This window comes from Astyanax mexicanus, chromosome 12 (assembly GCF_023375975.1).
Source record: "Astyanax mexicanus isolate ESR-SI-001 chromosome 12, AstMex3_surface, whole genome shotgun sequence".
Classification (NCBI taxonomy): Eukaryota; Metazoa; Chordata; class Actinopteri; order Characiformes; family Acestrorhamphidae; genus Astyanax; species Astyanax mexicanus.
In genome coordinates, this window is record NC_064419.1 from 38268266 (window position 1) to 38285489 (window position 17224).

At 38.3% G+C, this 17224-nt stretch overlaps 1 protein-coding gene across 2 annotated transcripts in view; it reads left to right on the plus strand.

Annotated features, from left to right (window-relative positions):
• grid2 (glutamate receptor, ionotropic, delta 2) overlaps positions 1 to 17224 on the plus strand; it is an 874963-nt gene that overhangs the window by 742825 nt on the left and 114914 nt on the right. The window lies entirely within an intron of this gene.

The window sequence follows — 17224 nt, forward strand, 5'->3', positions numbered from 1 at the left end:
TCCACACATTTGAACTCTTCAACTTTTCGATCCAGGGATATGTCTGGAAATGGGTCTGACCATGGTGTTGTATCTGTATCTTCAAGGTATGTGGATGCGCATTGTCCTGTTGGAAAAGTTCACCGAAGTGTGCTTTCAGAAATGGTTGTGCAATTGGTGCAGGACTTTACCGTGCAATTGGTACAGGCCCTTATAGGATTGTCCAAATGTCTGTAATCCAGTGGAGATCCTACAAGAAAAAAATGAAGTTGTTAATTTGTTTGCGGTTTGTGTGAACCTCTCTTTAGTTAGTTGTAATAAGAGAAACCCTGTGTATTTCTAATATGGGAGCTTTGAAAGTGTTGTAAATCATATTAGAGACTTCATGTTAAAGGTTTCGTGAGTCCACAAGTTGTGGTTGTGATTTCAATTCCACCAGAGCTTCTTCCAGAGTCTCACACTTCATCTCCCACGTTCTGAATGCATGTAGTTTTTCATGAGTGCCTGCATGCGTTGGCCTCTGGACTGTGTTTATAGGGAGCGAGGAGGAACGTCTCATCCATTCTAATGAGCCACGTAAGCCACTCTGATAATGTCGAACCCGCCTCAACCCCATTCTTAGCGAGCCAGAGTCTGTAAGAAAGGCCGGGGGAAGGAAGTGGATGTGTTTCTAAATGGATTTGCCAAGATATGATCTGGGAAAAAAGCAGGTTATCCTGCAAAACGGCAAAAATAAATTATAATTTGTTTGACAGTGTGGCAGAATGAAAAAAACGACACTGGAGGAGCTTGATGATAACAATGCGTCTTGCTGCATTCTGCATCGGTGGGTCGGTAAGAGCGGGCAAGCTATTACAGTTTCGCATTCGCGTCCCCTGCAGATCATGCAGGCAGATGAGGGCCATAAGCGCCACGCTCTCCGGAGCTCCTGAAACATTTAACAGGGAATAAATCAGCTCCACTCGTTCCTGTGGAACTGCGCCCCAGACGCTGCTGTTCCTCAGCTCCCGGCCGCTCTGCAGCCCCGCCGAAGCTTCAGCTGTAGGTTTGTGTCAGAGTGAAATCAGACGCTCAGCGGTTATTGCGCTCTGAAGTGGCATAAACACATGAAACGCGTGTTTACTCACTCGCTGCATTTGAAGCTTAATGGTAGACAGGTTTTTTTTTTTTCTTTTTTTTTCTTTTTTTTTTCTTGGATGTGCAGCGCAGTAATCCTGCGCCAAGGAAATGAGCACAATCCTGTTTGACTAGTGAGAGAAGCCCACGGCAAGATCCTGTTCATAGATGATACACACTGCAGCTTCTTCTTTATTCCGCTGGGATGTGTCCCATCTACTGCTGCTCTCTCTCTCTCTTACTCTCTCTCTCTCTCTCTCTTACTCTCTCTCTCTTCATGCCTGTTGGAAGAGTCTTCCTCTCTTTCCCTGTTGCATGAGATTTTTTCCCTCCTCCTCTCTGTTGTTCCCTCTATCTCTCCCTCTCTCTCTTTCTGTCTCTATCTCTCTTTTTCTTTCTCTCTTCATGCCTGAGTCTCTCATGCCTGAGTTTTTTTCCCTCCCTCTCTCTGTCTCTCTCTCTGTCTCTCTCTCTCTATCTCTCTCTCTTCATGCTTGTTGGAAGAGTCTTTTTCTCTGTTGGGCTCTCAGGCTCTTTCCCTGTTGCATGGGTTTTTTCCCCTCCTTCTCTCTGTTGTTCCCTCTCTCTCTCTCTCTCTCTCTCTCTGTCTCTCTCTCTCTCTTTATGCTTGTAGGAAGAGTCTTCTTCTCTTTCCTCTCTTTCCCTGTTGCATGAGTTTTTTCCCTCCTTCTCTCTGTTGTTCCCTCTCTCTCTCTTTTTCTTTCTCTGTTCGTGCTTGAGTCTGAGTCTTCTTTCTCCATAGTAGACAAGTCTCTGTTCTCTCTATCTTCCTCTGTCTCTCCCAGTTGGATGTGTCTGGCCCTCTCTCTCTCTCTCTCTCTCTCTTTCTCTCTCTCTCTCCCTCTTTTCCTATCTTCATTTTCTTCCTATTAGACGAGTCTGTGAGTCTTACTGTCCCTTTCTTTATTTTCCTGTTGCATGGACTATTCTCTCCATCTTTCTGTCTGTCACCCTCTCCCTCTACCCTTACTTTTACCCTCTTTCATTGTTCTGTCCTCATTTTCTCCTCCCTTCTTTCCTGTTGAATGGGTATGTCCCTCTAATTCTGCCTTTTTCTCCATCTCTTATTTCATTTCTCTCTCTTGTTCTTCCCTTTATGTTGAGTGGTACTCTCTCTCCCCCTCTCCTCTTTTTATTTACCTCACTCTCACTCACTGTGTCTCTTCTTGTCACCTTCTAACCCTCTCTCTTTCTTCCTCCCTCACTCCCTCTTTCTTTTTATCTTCCTCTCTTCCTGTCACCTTTTTTACCTTCTTTCTCGCCATCTCTTCCCCTCTATCCATCTCTACCTTCCTCTCTCCCCTTACTATCTCCTTTTAGTTCTTCCTATCACCTACTCACCTCTTATTTCACCCTCTCTTTCCCTTTTTCTCCTTCTGTTCATCCCTCTCTTCATGGTGCCCTCTGTCCATTTTCCATTTCTCCCTGTTGTTAGCTCTCTATCTCTCTCTATTCTGTCCTCTTACCTTCTCTTTTTTCCTTCACCCTCCCTCTCTCTCTCTATTCTTCTCTTCTTCTGAAACTCTGTCATATTAAATACAATTATATTATTTTTCTCAGTAGGTGAAATTATAAAAATAAATAGGAATTGGGTCTAAAATGTGCAAAAATCCATAGTTAAATTGTTCAGTTCTAAGATCCATTCACTTTGTCACATCAGACAATCAACATCTGTAAATGTGTAATTTGGCTTGAATACTTCAAACTTTGGTTTGAGCCTTTATCATATAACACACAATAGTGCATCATGTTCTACTACTGTCTTCACCTTGTTGTGTTGTGTTGTAGGATATGTGTTTTCCAGCGTTTATCACACTCGGTTCATTTGCTTATTTGCTCTGATTGAGAAGAGGGGTGTGTGCAGCTCTGAGACATGCTTCTGTGAGTGTGTGTTAGAGAAAACACAGCTGGTGTACAGCAGAACTGTGGCTGATAACAGCTGGTAAATAAAGCACTACAGTGTGTGCAATAAAGCAGTGCCTCTTCTAATAGCAGCGAGCATTACCATACATATATAATCTCCCTCCCTGCTGACAAATAATGCTTTATTCACACTGCCGATGCTGAGTTACAAGGCTCAGGAATTTAAACATGCAAGTGTTTTGCTAACAGATACAGTCGTTTCTCTGGATTAGAGGGGATCTAACTGTGGGATGTTTGTTGGTGAGTTTAGTGAATGTTGGCAGATCTCATGTTACAAGGTGCAGGTACAAGGTACAGCTCTGATTATCTTTTTTTATTCGTTTGCATCTCAGGACGTGTGATGTCACTTAAGGCAATTAAATCAATGTTGCAATGCTTAGATTCTTGACACAAGAAGTAGATACACAGCGCCGTCCCTGTGTCTGTGTGAGTGACAGGCTTCTGCTGCCTGAGAAGCACGAGGGGGAGGGGCAGGAGTAAACAAGAGGTAACCGCATGGCCTCCATCCACATGTCAAAAGCTGTGCACCTCAGTCCAGCACAGTTTTACAGCGCAGATATTTCCAGTTACAGCTGAATTCACGCATTTTTAATCCCAGAAAACTGCTCTTCTTTCCATTTTTTTAAAAGCCATTAAAATGCCTGATTAAAGGGCTGATTACTATTGTTTCAATGCTCTTTTAACAGTGTTCGTTCATACAGCTTTCCTATAGGCTCATTGTAGCTTATATTTGCATATTGGGTGTGTCCTCTCCCTCACTTACCATATTTGTGTTGTCTGTTGGCCATATATACATAGACAGGGGTTGGTCAATGAAACTGAAACACCTGGTTTTAGACCCACAATAATTTATTGTCCCGACGGACAGTTCTGTTGGAAACAGGAGAGTTGAGGTGCATATTGAATTCTGCCTTGATTTGAGCAGCTGTGGTTTTGTGTTTTTTGGATACAATCCGGGTTAGCACCCGAACATCCCTTTCAGACAGCTTCCTCTTACAGCGTCCACAGTTAATCCTGTTGGATGTGGTTCATCCTTCTTGGTGGTATGCTGACATTACCCTGGATACCGTGGCTCTTGATACATCATAAAGACTTGCTGTCTTTGTCACAGATGCGCCAGCAAGACGTGCACCAACAAATTTGTCCTCTTTTGAACTCTGGTATGTCACCCATAATGTTGTGTGCATTGCAATATTTTGAGCAAAACTGTGCTCTTACCCTGCTAATTGAAACCTTCACACTCTTCACGCTCTTACTGGTGCAATGTGCAATTAATGAAGATTGGCCACCAGGCAGCTCCAATTTAGCCATGAAACCTCCCACACTAAAATGACAGGTGTTTCAGTATGATTGTCCAACCCCTGTATGGACTGTACTTAATTAAAATATTGTGTGAACGAAACTCAGGTTTCAGGTTTCAAGTTATCATCTAGCTTTGATTTAGTTGAGTTGAATAAACCTAAAATTGTATGTATTTACAAATTAACTGAGTCAAATCTCAATTATGACTTGACTAGGTTAAGTTAAGCCAATGTGTTTTTCATACATATTGTAGTTTTTAGTGTAGTGGTGGTCTGGCAAAACTAGGCTTCTCTAATTTTTCTTGTCCGTGTTCACTATTAGAGGGAATTAGGCTAATTCTGTCTTGCAGGTAATGCTTGCTTGGTGTTTTTTTTTTATTTTGAGCTTTGAGTTTTAGGAGTTATTGTGCAGAATTTAGCATGCTGGGCTCTTTTTGGATGCTTGTACCTTGTAATGTATCTGTGCCCACTGAGTGGACCTCATACCTCACCCTGTTCTCTTTTTATTTGGCTCTGCATGTTGGATGCGCCCCATCTTTTACTCCCTCGCTCTCTCTCTCTCTCTCTCTCTCTCTCTCTTTTTTCCCCTCTCTCGCTTCCACTCCCATATGCCCGCGGAGCTTGCAAACATTTCCAGGCAGCTAAAGAAATGTGTTCTAAGGCGCACCTTAGCATTTTATTTATTTTTTTATTTGGATGATTTATAGCGCTGAGAGTTGCAGGGTGGCTGCGTGGAGAGATAGCGGTTCAAGAGGCGAGGCCACGCTCGCGAGCAGTAAACTGTATGCAAATTGATGGCATTATTTGCCAGCTAGCCTCATAATAAGATACTTGATGGCCTGAATAAATTACATGCACACACGTGTTCACACTCGCACACACCCAGACACACACACACACACACACACACACACACACAACCTTCAGGCTCTGGCTCCGCGCCCGAGGAATAAAGGTGCTGTGTGGCAGGAAGGAAGCACCGCTCGGCAAATCAGAGCTGTGTATTTCCTTAAGTTATTTATCGCCACAGCGCTCTTAGAAAGAAAAGGAATATAAAATAATAAATAAATAAAATAATAAATAAATAAATAAATAAGAAATGAACGCCCCCCATCAGAAACTACAATCTCCAGCTCTCAAGGTGCTGCAGAGATTTTAAGCTTTACAAGAGGCACCTACGTATAGAGAGCATTGAATGTTTTGCACCGGTAGCTTCAAAGGACTTATTTGAAGTTGATTTAACTGTTGAGTGACAGTGAACTGGAGTGGGGAGAATCCCCCCCCCTTTTTTTTTAGCAGGCCTGAGGCTGCCTGAGCAGAATTCTTCAAATTATCATTATATTTTTCTTTTTTTTTTTTTCCTTTTTTTCTTTTTTTTTCACACTTCTACCTCTGTATCTCAAACCAGTCAAACTCAGTTTAAATTTGACAGCAAATTAACGATAATTTGTTGTGCTAATTTCTTTATATTACATCATTACCATTATTTCCATTATTAGCATTATAACCTATATATTATGGGTGATATATATCAGACTACACAGAAATATTTTTTTTCCCAGTTGAATCCATTTATATGTCAAGTTGCTGAACAGGGTGGATTTTTTTTTTTTTTTTTTTTGTGAAAAAATGGTATTTAATGAAAATGTGGTTGACCTAAAATTGCAAACCTTTTACATTGATACTGTTGGATTTTGTAAAATTATTTTAATTAGGGTGGACAGCTTAAGCTTTACTTTAGCTAAATATGGAGACAATACGAAAATTTTAAGTGTAATTAATATATACAGTACATAATTGCTGAACATCAGCAAGTGTCTTAAATCCCATGCAAAAAAAAAAAAAAAAACAGTGTGAAGGTTGTGATGCCGCTGATGTCAAAGGTTACTTTCTAAAAGGCGTGGACAGGAAATTATCAGATATGTTCACTTAAATAACTTAAGTAACTAAATGAGTAATTGTTGTAAAATACAAATGTAAAATAAATTATTTTTAAATCTATTTATGACTAAAGAATGCACTTTTTAAAAAAGAAATGTTATTCAACCTGCTGTTTTTAACCAGTCATCAATGCACATTTCTCAATATTTTTAATAGTGTGTATTTATTAGATTAAATCTTGAAAAATGTTTTACTTTATAGTTAAAGTATGACATTTAAAAACTTAGTCATAATAGACTGATTGAATGCATGTTTTCTTAGTGCAAACTTTAAAGAATCACTAAACCCTAAACCATATATATTTTTTTTCATTATTAGCTAAAATGTGTTCCTTTAAAGTAATAAAACATATCAGTCCTGTTTAACATTTTAACACACCTTTTTTAACCTTTTAAAAAACTGCTTTTACTGTGGTAATTTCTGCCTCTGCAGTGCACTTTCAGGTTTTAACTGTGCTATAGGCGTGGATGATGTGTCTGTGTACTTTGGTAAACGGACACCATTACATTATGTAAATAATTCAATCAATAATACCTCCCTCTTGGTGACGTCCAATCATCTGTGCCTCACCGATATCAGAGGCACACTGCTGCTGCTGCAGCTCAGCCAATCAGCTCTCCTTCCTCCTGCCTTGCCTCTAAACCCATACATCATCCAGTGCCCTTCCAAAACTTCCCCTCCCATTTTTTATCCTTTTTAAAATTTGAGCTGAGGGTGGAATCAGCTAAAATCAGGGGGTTTGGATATCCTTTAAGAAAAAAGGCTAGATTTAATATTCACGTGTCATTCATTTCATAGCGCTACATTCGCACAGCAGATGAAGTGGCCCAAATTAAACTTTCCATACCAAGTTCCACACCAAAGGAGAACAAATTTGGCCCAGCCCAAAGAGATGGTCTCAATATGGATCATCTAAATCATGATTCGGTTTGTTTGCAGTGTAAAAGCACTTTCCAATTAAATTTTGGATTTGTTTTTTTAATATACCATTTACAGGAAGTTGAGGCAGGTCATCATCAACCATTAAACATTTCAAGATGACAAGGAAACTGGTGTTGTGCTGAAAACCGACTTCCCTTTACTTAAACTTTACTTTGCATTGCACAGCAATATGGGCACAGCAAACCTGTGAAAAAAAGCACCAACCACCAGTTTCCATTGGCAACTGCAGTGGAAGAGCTGGTGGATCTGGGCCAAAAAACTCCAAGTACCAGAATCCCCAGTGATAATCAGCACAGATTAGACCCCAGCCAAACCTCAGTTCACTGTCGCACCTTTGTAGAGGAGTAACTGGTAACAGTGGGTAAGAGAAAAGAGTAAAGAAGTCCACATCCCCCACAACACCGTAACAAGATCATGATGGTGATTCCACTATCTACTGTAACTGTAGATTAATTCTACAGAAAATAAAGAAAGTGCTCAGATTCTGTCAGGAAGGCATAATTTGCCACAAAACAGCCCACGCCTTTCTATAAACCAAATGATGTCAAGTATAAGGAGACATCAAGTGAAGCGGATAGTCAGATATTTCCAAAGAAGCACTCTGGAGGACTTTCTGACCTTCAGCTGATTGGCCTTTCCTCATCCTCCCTGAGAAAGCGCTCAGCGGAATGGCCCATCCACTCACCCTCGGCTAAATTTACAAGGCTTCTAACAGCCGTGAAGGGCCCTTCATAGTGTTTCACCACAGTTCACATCACTGGGGATTCCACTTTAACTAGTGTGTCCCTGCTGCTCCGAGATATCTGCGCCAGCACACCAGAACCACTTTTAATTCCTGATTAACAGGTTCAATTCCTGCTGTGGCTTACTAAACTCAGCAGAATTCCACGTTAAATCTGTCAGTAGATCCTTTAAAAGCGAATTATTTCCGTTTTTAAAGAGACCATAGTCTCTACATTTTTACACTCCACAAAAATGTCCATTTATAAGGTTTATAGTTTTCTATTTATGTTCCAAAAGCAAACCAAATCAAATTACCGTATATTTATTATTGTGACTTTGAGACTAATATACACTGATCAGCTGTGACAATAAAACCAGTAAAACATGCACTTACTATATTCATTATTCTCTTAATAAATCCAATTGTTTTAATACATTAATGAAGAAAGCTGCCTTACAATCTCCAGGATTAAACTTTAATTTAGAGTAGATTTACTGTAACGAGCTACAAGTAATATTATAACGATGTGTGAGAAAGTACATTACCGTTACTGCTAACATAACAATACAAATCCCATAGAGACGCCAGCCAGATATTGACTACTATCATTTTGCAAAACAGAATAAAAGGGTGCCTAATGTAGATGTTTAAAGTGTTATTCACTATTGCACACACTGATTTGTTTCATGCTAGGCTATGCTATGCTATTGCTGAATCAGTAATTTTAGTTTTTAGATTCATTTAGGGATATTACAGTTGCAAAAAAAAAGAGGTTTTGTTTGGATATAAAAAGAGGTAAGGAAACTAAATTAGAACTATTTTAATTGCTGTTCAAGGAACATTATGGTTAATAAAAAATATATACTGTTTACATAAAGAATGAATCCAAAGTATTCCCATTTTCTCCCCAATTTACGTGGCCAATTACCCAACCCACTCATTAGGACTCCCCCATCACTAGTAATGCCCCCAACACACCAGGAGGGTGAAGACTAACACATGCTTCCTCTGATACATGTGAAGTCAGCCACCACTTCTTTTCGAGCTGTTGCTGATGCAGCATTGCTGAGCAGCCAGCTCGCTTGGAGGAGAGCGCAGCGGCTCGGTTCTAATACATCAGCTCTCAGACGCCCTGTGCTGTGGACATCAGTGATGTGGGGAGAGAGCGCCATCTACCCACCCGGAGGAAGCAGGGCCAATTGTGCTCCCTCTGATAATATTATCATATTATATTATATTGTTATTCACATTTGTCCAAAACATGCTAATTTTTCAGTCTCAATATTGGGTGAATCGTGATCAGGTAGTTATCAGGTAATTAAATATTATTTCTATTTTTTACCCAGTCCTAGTGGACATAACCATGCACAAATGAATTAATTATTCAGTTCCGAATTTTTATGTTGTGTTTTTTTCCTTAAATGTATCAAAACCAAACAAATCAGGGCCCAATTTCCCAAAACCATCTACTGATAAGATTGTAAGATTATAACTGGTAGAGAGAGTGTTCAGTATTGTTCTTGCTTTACCATTTAAGATGTTTTTTTGTGCTTAGATGCTTTGGGGAAACTCAGCCCTGGGTTGTATTTAATTAGAGTTCCCTGGAGAGCATGTTATAGAACAGGACAGAAACTAATGAAGGGTAGAGTATAACACATATTTTTGTAGTTAAACAGAAAAGTTGAGTTTTTGTCTGGATTTACCATGAATATTTAAGTTTTTTGTTAGATTTTGTAGTCAAAAATTCTTCCAACATATTTGTTTTTTATGACCTATAATATGAAATATATTTTGGCTCAAACAGTGAAAACAGAATTACATGTTGTAATTGTGCTGTTTTACCTTTTATCAGACCCTGAGACGCCTGAGGGGTACGTTGTAACATTTACATAACAAAGTTTATAATTTCAGATATAGCAGAGATTTGTTGGTTACTTCTGTTATATTACTATTTATATTACTTGAATACTTTTTAAATTAAAATTAATTGTCCTAAATTAATTAATTGGTAAAATAGGACAGTGTCAAAATACAGAGGCTAGAGCTCACATAAAGACAGAGGATCAAACACAAAAAAAGCACAGCAGTGAACAAAGGAACACATGGGGCATGTATACACAGGCACAGACAAGAGACACCTGGAGAAGTAACGAGGGGGCGGGGTTATAAATGAGACAGGAGGGGCTAGGGCGGAGACAGGAAAATAACAAAAAAAGGCCACGTGTTTAAAGAGCATAAGCATAACATTAGACAGACAGGGGGTAAGGTGTGACAATCATAATATCAAAGAATTTTATTCTAAAAAGAAAGGAAAGTTTTTTTTATATCACTTTCTATGATCCACCCTTTTATAGATGGAGGTGACTGAGTTGAGTTCATGGAGATGATGATCATGGAGATGATGATCATAGTGAGGATGATCATGGTGATGATGATCATGGTGATGATGATCATGGTGATGATGATCATAGTGATGATGATCATGGTGATGATGATCATGGTGATGATGATCATGGTGATGATGATCATAGTGATGATGATCATAGTGATGATGATCATGGTGATGATGATCATAGTGATGATGATCATAGTAATGTTGATGGTGATGTTGATGGTGATGATGATGGTGATGATAATCATGGTGATGATGATCATGGTGATGTTGATGGTGATGATGATGATGGTGATGATAATCATGGTGATGACGATCATGGTGATGATGATCATAGTGATGGTGATGATAATCATGGTGATGATGATCATAGTGATGATGATCATAGTGATGATGATCATGGTGATGATGATCATGGTGATGATGATCATGGTGATGATGATCATAGTGATGATGATGATGGTGATGTTGATGGTGGTGATGTTGATGGTGATGATGATGATGGTGATGATAATCATGGTGATGATGATCATGGTGATGATGATCATAGTGATGGTGATGATGATCATAGTGATGGTGATGATGATCATGGTGATAATGATCATAGTAATGTTGATGGTGATGATGATGATGATGGTGATGATAATCATGGTGATGATGATCATGGTGATGATCATAGTGATGTCGATGATGGTAATGTTGATGGTGATGATGATGATGATGATGGTGGTGATGATCATGGTGATGATGATCATAGTGATGATGATGATGATGATGATGATCATGGTGATGATGATGACAGTTGTCTATAATGGTTTCCCATGGGATCAGGTCATGTATTTCTCATTCACCCAGACCTAGACCCCCCTAGAACCAGAATGCTCTCATTATTGACTGAAAAAACAACTTGTTCTCTCCCATACAGTCCCAAACTCAACACACACACACACACACACACACACACACACACAGAGGCAGCGAGTACAATAGAGCTCTTTCTGCTATAGATCTCTTTCTCTAAGCCACCTCTCGGAGTGGATGCTTACGTGCTGTGAGGGGCTGAGAGGAGTGTGTCGCTTCTGGCCGGCTACTGAGTCAAAGGCTCGGAGTGAGGAACCTGCTGGAAAATAAGGCCGGCCGATTTGATGTGCATGGCGGGGAGGCTTTGAACCCCAGTCATAAGGCTCCTAGATAAAAGCTACATTACCGGCTGCCTCATTTTCTAAAGATCAACGTCCTGCAGTCAGGAGAAGGGCAGGCAATCAGCCTCCACAGCCCAGCCACAGCACAATCCTATTGGCCACCACGCTGGCGTCTCATGCGCTGCTTTTCACGCAAAATCATCCACCTCTCTTGTGTCCAGGCTCACCGGGAGAGACCAGAATCAGCTTTTAGTCAGCTGACTTGACCGAACACTCATAAGAAAAAAAAAAAAATTAATTGATGCTTAAACCAAGCAAGAGGTATGGATCTAGGGAATATATTAACTATTCTTATTATATAATATGAGGTATAAACAAAAAAAAAAAAGATAATTCAGAGCAAATTGATGTGGAAAATGGTTATTTGTTCTTCTCTGAAGCTTTGCTGATAGAAACAATGTAGACATTCCCCAAATCAGATGGCATGGGCTGTCAGTCTGAACACAGTCGAAGGATGTGGGTGAGATAATTAGCTAAGCTTAACTGATAAGAAAATTGGGTAAAAATGGTAGAAGAATTTGCTGATGCAATGTGTGCTTTAAATACAAAGTGAAAAAAAAAACATAGTGCATCCAACAAGAACACACTGATCTATTTGACTATTTGACCCAGCATTAATATGTGTTTTATAAATGTTTAGTATCTGGATCTATTTTGATTGTATTCTGTTGCTATGTGTCTCCAGCATGACCAGATAAGGTCTGGGTTTACTGTCCAACTTTTAAAAACAAGCCAACTTACAAGTGCATACAGTAACATCCGTTTTACTTCATGTAAAAAACAATTTCTCATCAAATAATAAGCTGTTTTGATTAAAAAATAAAGAAAATGACATATCAGCACAATCACACATTTTATTTACAAAAAATGGTTACTTAAAATGAACATTGTTGTTTTAGTTCTATAAACTACGCACTACATTTCTCTAAAATTCCAAATAAAATTATTCATTTAGAGCATTTATTTGCAGAAAATGAGAAATCACAGTTTTCATGCATCTTGGCATGTTCTCCTCCACCAGTCTTACACACTGCTTTTGGATAACTTTATGCCACTCCTGGTGCAAAAATTCAAGTCGCTTAGCTTGGTTTAATGGCATGTTATTATCCTTCTTCTTCTTGATGACATTTAAGAGGTTTTCAATTTGGTAAAATCAAAGAAACCTATCATTTTTAAGTAATCTCTGTTTTTTTTCCAGAGCTGTATACCTACAATGTAAAACTACTTCACTTCTATACTTGACTACTCTCTACTTCCACTTTCACTTAACTTTATATTTTACATGAGTTCTTTATAGGTATTCTTTACAGTTATAAAAATTTTAGGAACCATTCCAAACCCACATTATTACTAAAGCTTTCTGTAATAACTACATAATAACACAGTGTTGTACTTTGATTTTTAGTACTTCAATGCTACATTCTAGAATAAACTACTCGCAATACTTAAGTAGAAGTACTAAAGTATTCAACATTTTTTGTACTTACGTGTGGAGCTTAAAGAACACTTCAACTTCTTTTGAAGTTACTTCTTTAAAAGAGAACTTGTACTTTAACTCAATTCTGGGTTCTAGTTTTCATGCATCTTGGCATGTTCTCCTCCACCAGTCTTACACACTGCTTTTGGATAACTGTATGCCTTTACTCTTGGTGCAAAAAATTCAAGCAGTTCAGCTTGGTTTGATGGCTTGTGATCATCCATCTTCCTCTTGATTATTATATTCCAGAGGTTTTCAATTTGGTAAAATCGAAGAAACTCATCATTTTTCCGTGGTCTCTTGATTTTGTTTTAAAGCTATACATTAAGCACTAGTGTTACCTATTAAAAGTGGTTCTTCTCAAAGGTCCTTCTTAGAAATGACACATTTTTTGTACAGTTTTGTATCTTTACTAAAGCAAGTAAGGTAAAGTAAGGCTCTGATCTCGTTTGAAGCATCGTCTTGTTTGTTTGTCTCTCTTCGTTCTGCTAAATCACTGTAGCGAGTTATTTCAGATTTCGCAGTTTTACAGGTGTGCGCTGACACTCCAACCTGAGCAGTAAGTTTGAGGCTGTTGAACGTCAGGGGATGCATAAAATGAGCTCGCTAAGCTCCTAATATGTTTGAAATTTAAATTCTTTACAGCCTCAGGGATGCATTTATTTCCCGCCCATAAAGAATTCCCGTCGAGAGGAGGTGTCAGAGAACTTTAGAAAAATAACTGTCAACTGTGTGAAAACTGCAGCAGGGTTTTGGGGGCAGAGAGAGTGTGTGTGTGTGTGTGTGTGTTTGAGAAAAAAAAAACAGTAAGGAAAGGACTCTGTGGAAGACCTTCACAGGGACCTTCTTACATTTCTTCAAGTTAAAGTCCAGAAACTGAAAGGTTAAAATATCAGACTAGTGAAGAGCCGCCCTTTGAAGATAGACACTTCCAGACTCTCCCAGCTCTCTCCTTCTGCTTTAAACCTCCTTCCTCCCTCCAGAACAGGTTGGAAATAGCTAGAGGTGGAAAGTAATGAATTACATTTACTCAAATTACTGTAATTGAGTAGATTTTATGAGTAATTTGTACTTTTTAAGTAGTTTTAAAATAGGTAATTTTGCTTTTACTGAAGTACAAAATGTACTTGAGTTAAAGTAAAATTACCTATTTTAAAAACTACTTAAAAAGTACAAATTACTCAAAATCTACTCAATTACAGTAATTTGAGTAAATGTAATTCATTACTTTCCACCTTACACAAGTAATTTACTTCACTACATTGGAAAACTCACCGTTACTGAGTAAATAATTAAATGCTGGGTGGGGGGGGCTAATTGTCTGAATAAAAAAAAAAATGAGTTTTGTTCTCCATGGCAGCGCAGCTAAACTTTTCCATGCAGCGTTTATTATGGTTAGCGGGAGGGACGATGTGTGAATCAGCCAGGCTCAGGGGAACCGGTGTTCTGTCGAGTAATGCTACCCATACAAAAAAACAGTTTTTTTGTATGATTTCATGTTTTTCATGATAATGCCTTAAGTGTTTATTGAAAACATTAAACAGTCTGCTTAAATGTAAAACAAAAACATGAAGCATAGCAATGGTAAGTTAAACAAATAATAATGAACTGTAAAACTATAAAAATATGGTTTATAGCCACCTATATGACCATAACTTTTTAACAGTAAAGAAAAAAATGATCATAGAAATGCCACTTGTTTTTGAGAATGTTTTATGGGGTGGTCTGAACAAATACTGCCTGAAAGGTCCAAATTATTATGTGGAATAAAAGTTCATTAAAAACGATTTAATTAATGATTTGTACTTTTTTACATCAAATAATTAAAAGTAACTATGTAACTCTTACTCAAATTTAATTTTAAATTGAGTACCTTTTTACTTTTACTCAAGTAGATGTTTAGATGGGTACTTTTACTTGAGTAGAATTTTAGCAAAGTAAAGGTACTTTTACTCAATTACAATTTTCAGTACTTTTTCCACCTCTGGAAATAGCAGAACGTAGGAACGGGTTCTCCCGAGAGTAAGAGTGGCTAATGCCTAAGGAACGGCTCGCCGCTCGGTTAGACTGTATTAGCAGCTGCAGTGAGCGTGGCTGGAAAAAGTCCACAGCCTGCGGGAGATGCTCTGCGAGTCTCATGTCAACAGCAAATTTCTTTTTAGCAGACGGATCCTCTCCAAGGAGCCCGTCAGACGTAGCTGGTGTCAGATATCTTATTGAGCTTCTGCTGAAGGGACTGAAATGCTGAATACTTGTTGCACTCAAAGCTGTGATCATTTCGCTAAGTTGCGAGGATAAATGGAGCTAATTTCCTTCAGCTTTCTGTGTGGCGCCAAGCCTGGAGCAAGGAACATCCATCAGCGGGGCTGAAAAGAGCTTTGAGAAAAGGAGAGATACGTACGTGATGATACTGGATACTAGACTGTATGTGTTGAGATTTAACTTATATTTATGCTTGCATATATTTATTTTTTTTATTTTCCAGAGCAGGTACTATTATTTGGGTGGTGGATCATTCTTAGCACTGCAGTGATGTCTTAATTATCTATTTATTTGGTGGGCGTCCCTTATTTTCATTTCTGAAAGTTGGTGTCCCTAACTCACATGGTGGGGTTGTTTGAGGTGTTAGAGCTTGTTGTGCTGGTACAAAAGGATCAGACAGCAGTGCTGCTGGAGTTTTTAAACCCTGTACATGCCTTCTGCAGTAAAATAGAATGTTCACATTCTGAGAACTTGAGGACTTTAAAATCTCCTACAGGACACTTGGAGAAGCTGCCTGTTTTTTGTCTACTCCACTTAATAATTTCAGATCAGTAACAGGAATCAATCCAAATTCTGCATGTTCGAAAATAGATGTAAAAACTAGACAAAAATAACTAAATTAAAGGTTTGGAGGACATTAACTGTTTGATTTGTATTCAGAAATATATTGATTTCACAATGAAGTTAAGGAAAACGCAAATTTTATCATTTTATTCATTATATTTGGACATTAGCAGATCTACTTCTATTACAATTATGATTTTGAGCAATGTTCCTTATCAAACATGAAAGCTTTTTATGTAATGCTTGAATATAAATCTTCAGGATTTAGGTGTGTAATATCAGGCTGAAAACGGACAAAAATGCTGATATGTTAAGGTGTTAAACACTATGTCGTCCACTCACTGTCCATCAATTTATTATATCAGTCTTCAAAAGATAAATTAACAGCTATATCTTAGTAGACAATAGTCAAATTGCAATGTCAACTGTTAAAATAATTAAGTTGGCTAACTTGACATTACTTTTTACTTTGCATTAAAAAGTTAAAAAAAAAATTTCTTCTTTTTTTATACAGGAGTTCATTATAAATGCTGTCTTGAATAAAATGATTTGGGTTCGACAATGACTAAACAATCAGCTGTGCTTATCAATAATGTAATCTGTCAGTTTACCCTCACAAATAACTGTAAATGCCAGGCTACAGCAGAGAAACATGAAGGCGGAAGCAAATTCGAATTATTTTAATAACAAACAGGAAACAAAATGAAACTTAACAAAGATACACAGATACAAAATGACTGTAAATAAAAAGAAAATCAACCTGACTAATGTGAAAAAAAAAAAAAACGCACATGAACCGACAACTAAACATTGAAACAAATTGGCTACAAATACACACGGAAGGAACAAGAAACAGGAAACACCTGGGGTCAGGTAACGAGGGGGTGGAGCTACAAATGACAAACATGGAAGCATTGAAGGCAAGGACCAGAGACCAAAAAAGCACAGAGAACAGAGAGAGCCATGTGTAACATGACACTTAGAATGAAGAGAGACTTTACTAACTTTACTATTAATCATGAAATTAAACAAGGCTTTCACATTAAGCATTTAAGTCAGTCTTTATCAGACGTTATTTTATTTTAGGTGCAGCAGATACAAAATGAAAAATTGGCAACAGGGCTGTGACAATGTGGCCAGACACCATCATAACCAGCAAATTCCTGGAAAGCTAACTCTTGTCAGTGAATCTATCGTATGCTTGAGGATGGTCTACTTCCAGATCCAGAGCAGACAGGTGCATCCCTACATTAACAGCCTTGGCTTGGCTTGGGAAATAACTGAAATAAAGAGGACTCCTTTTACAAACAGCTTGTCAACGATTTTGAAAATTCTATCTCTTTTACAGCACATCTGTTTGCAATAAAGCTCAGAATCTGC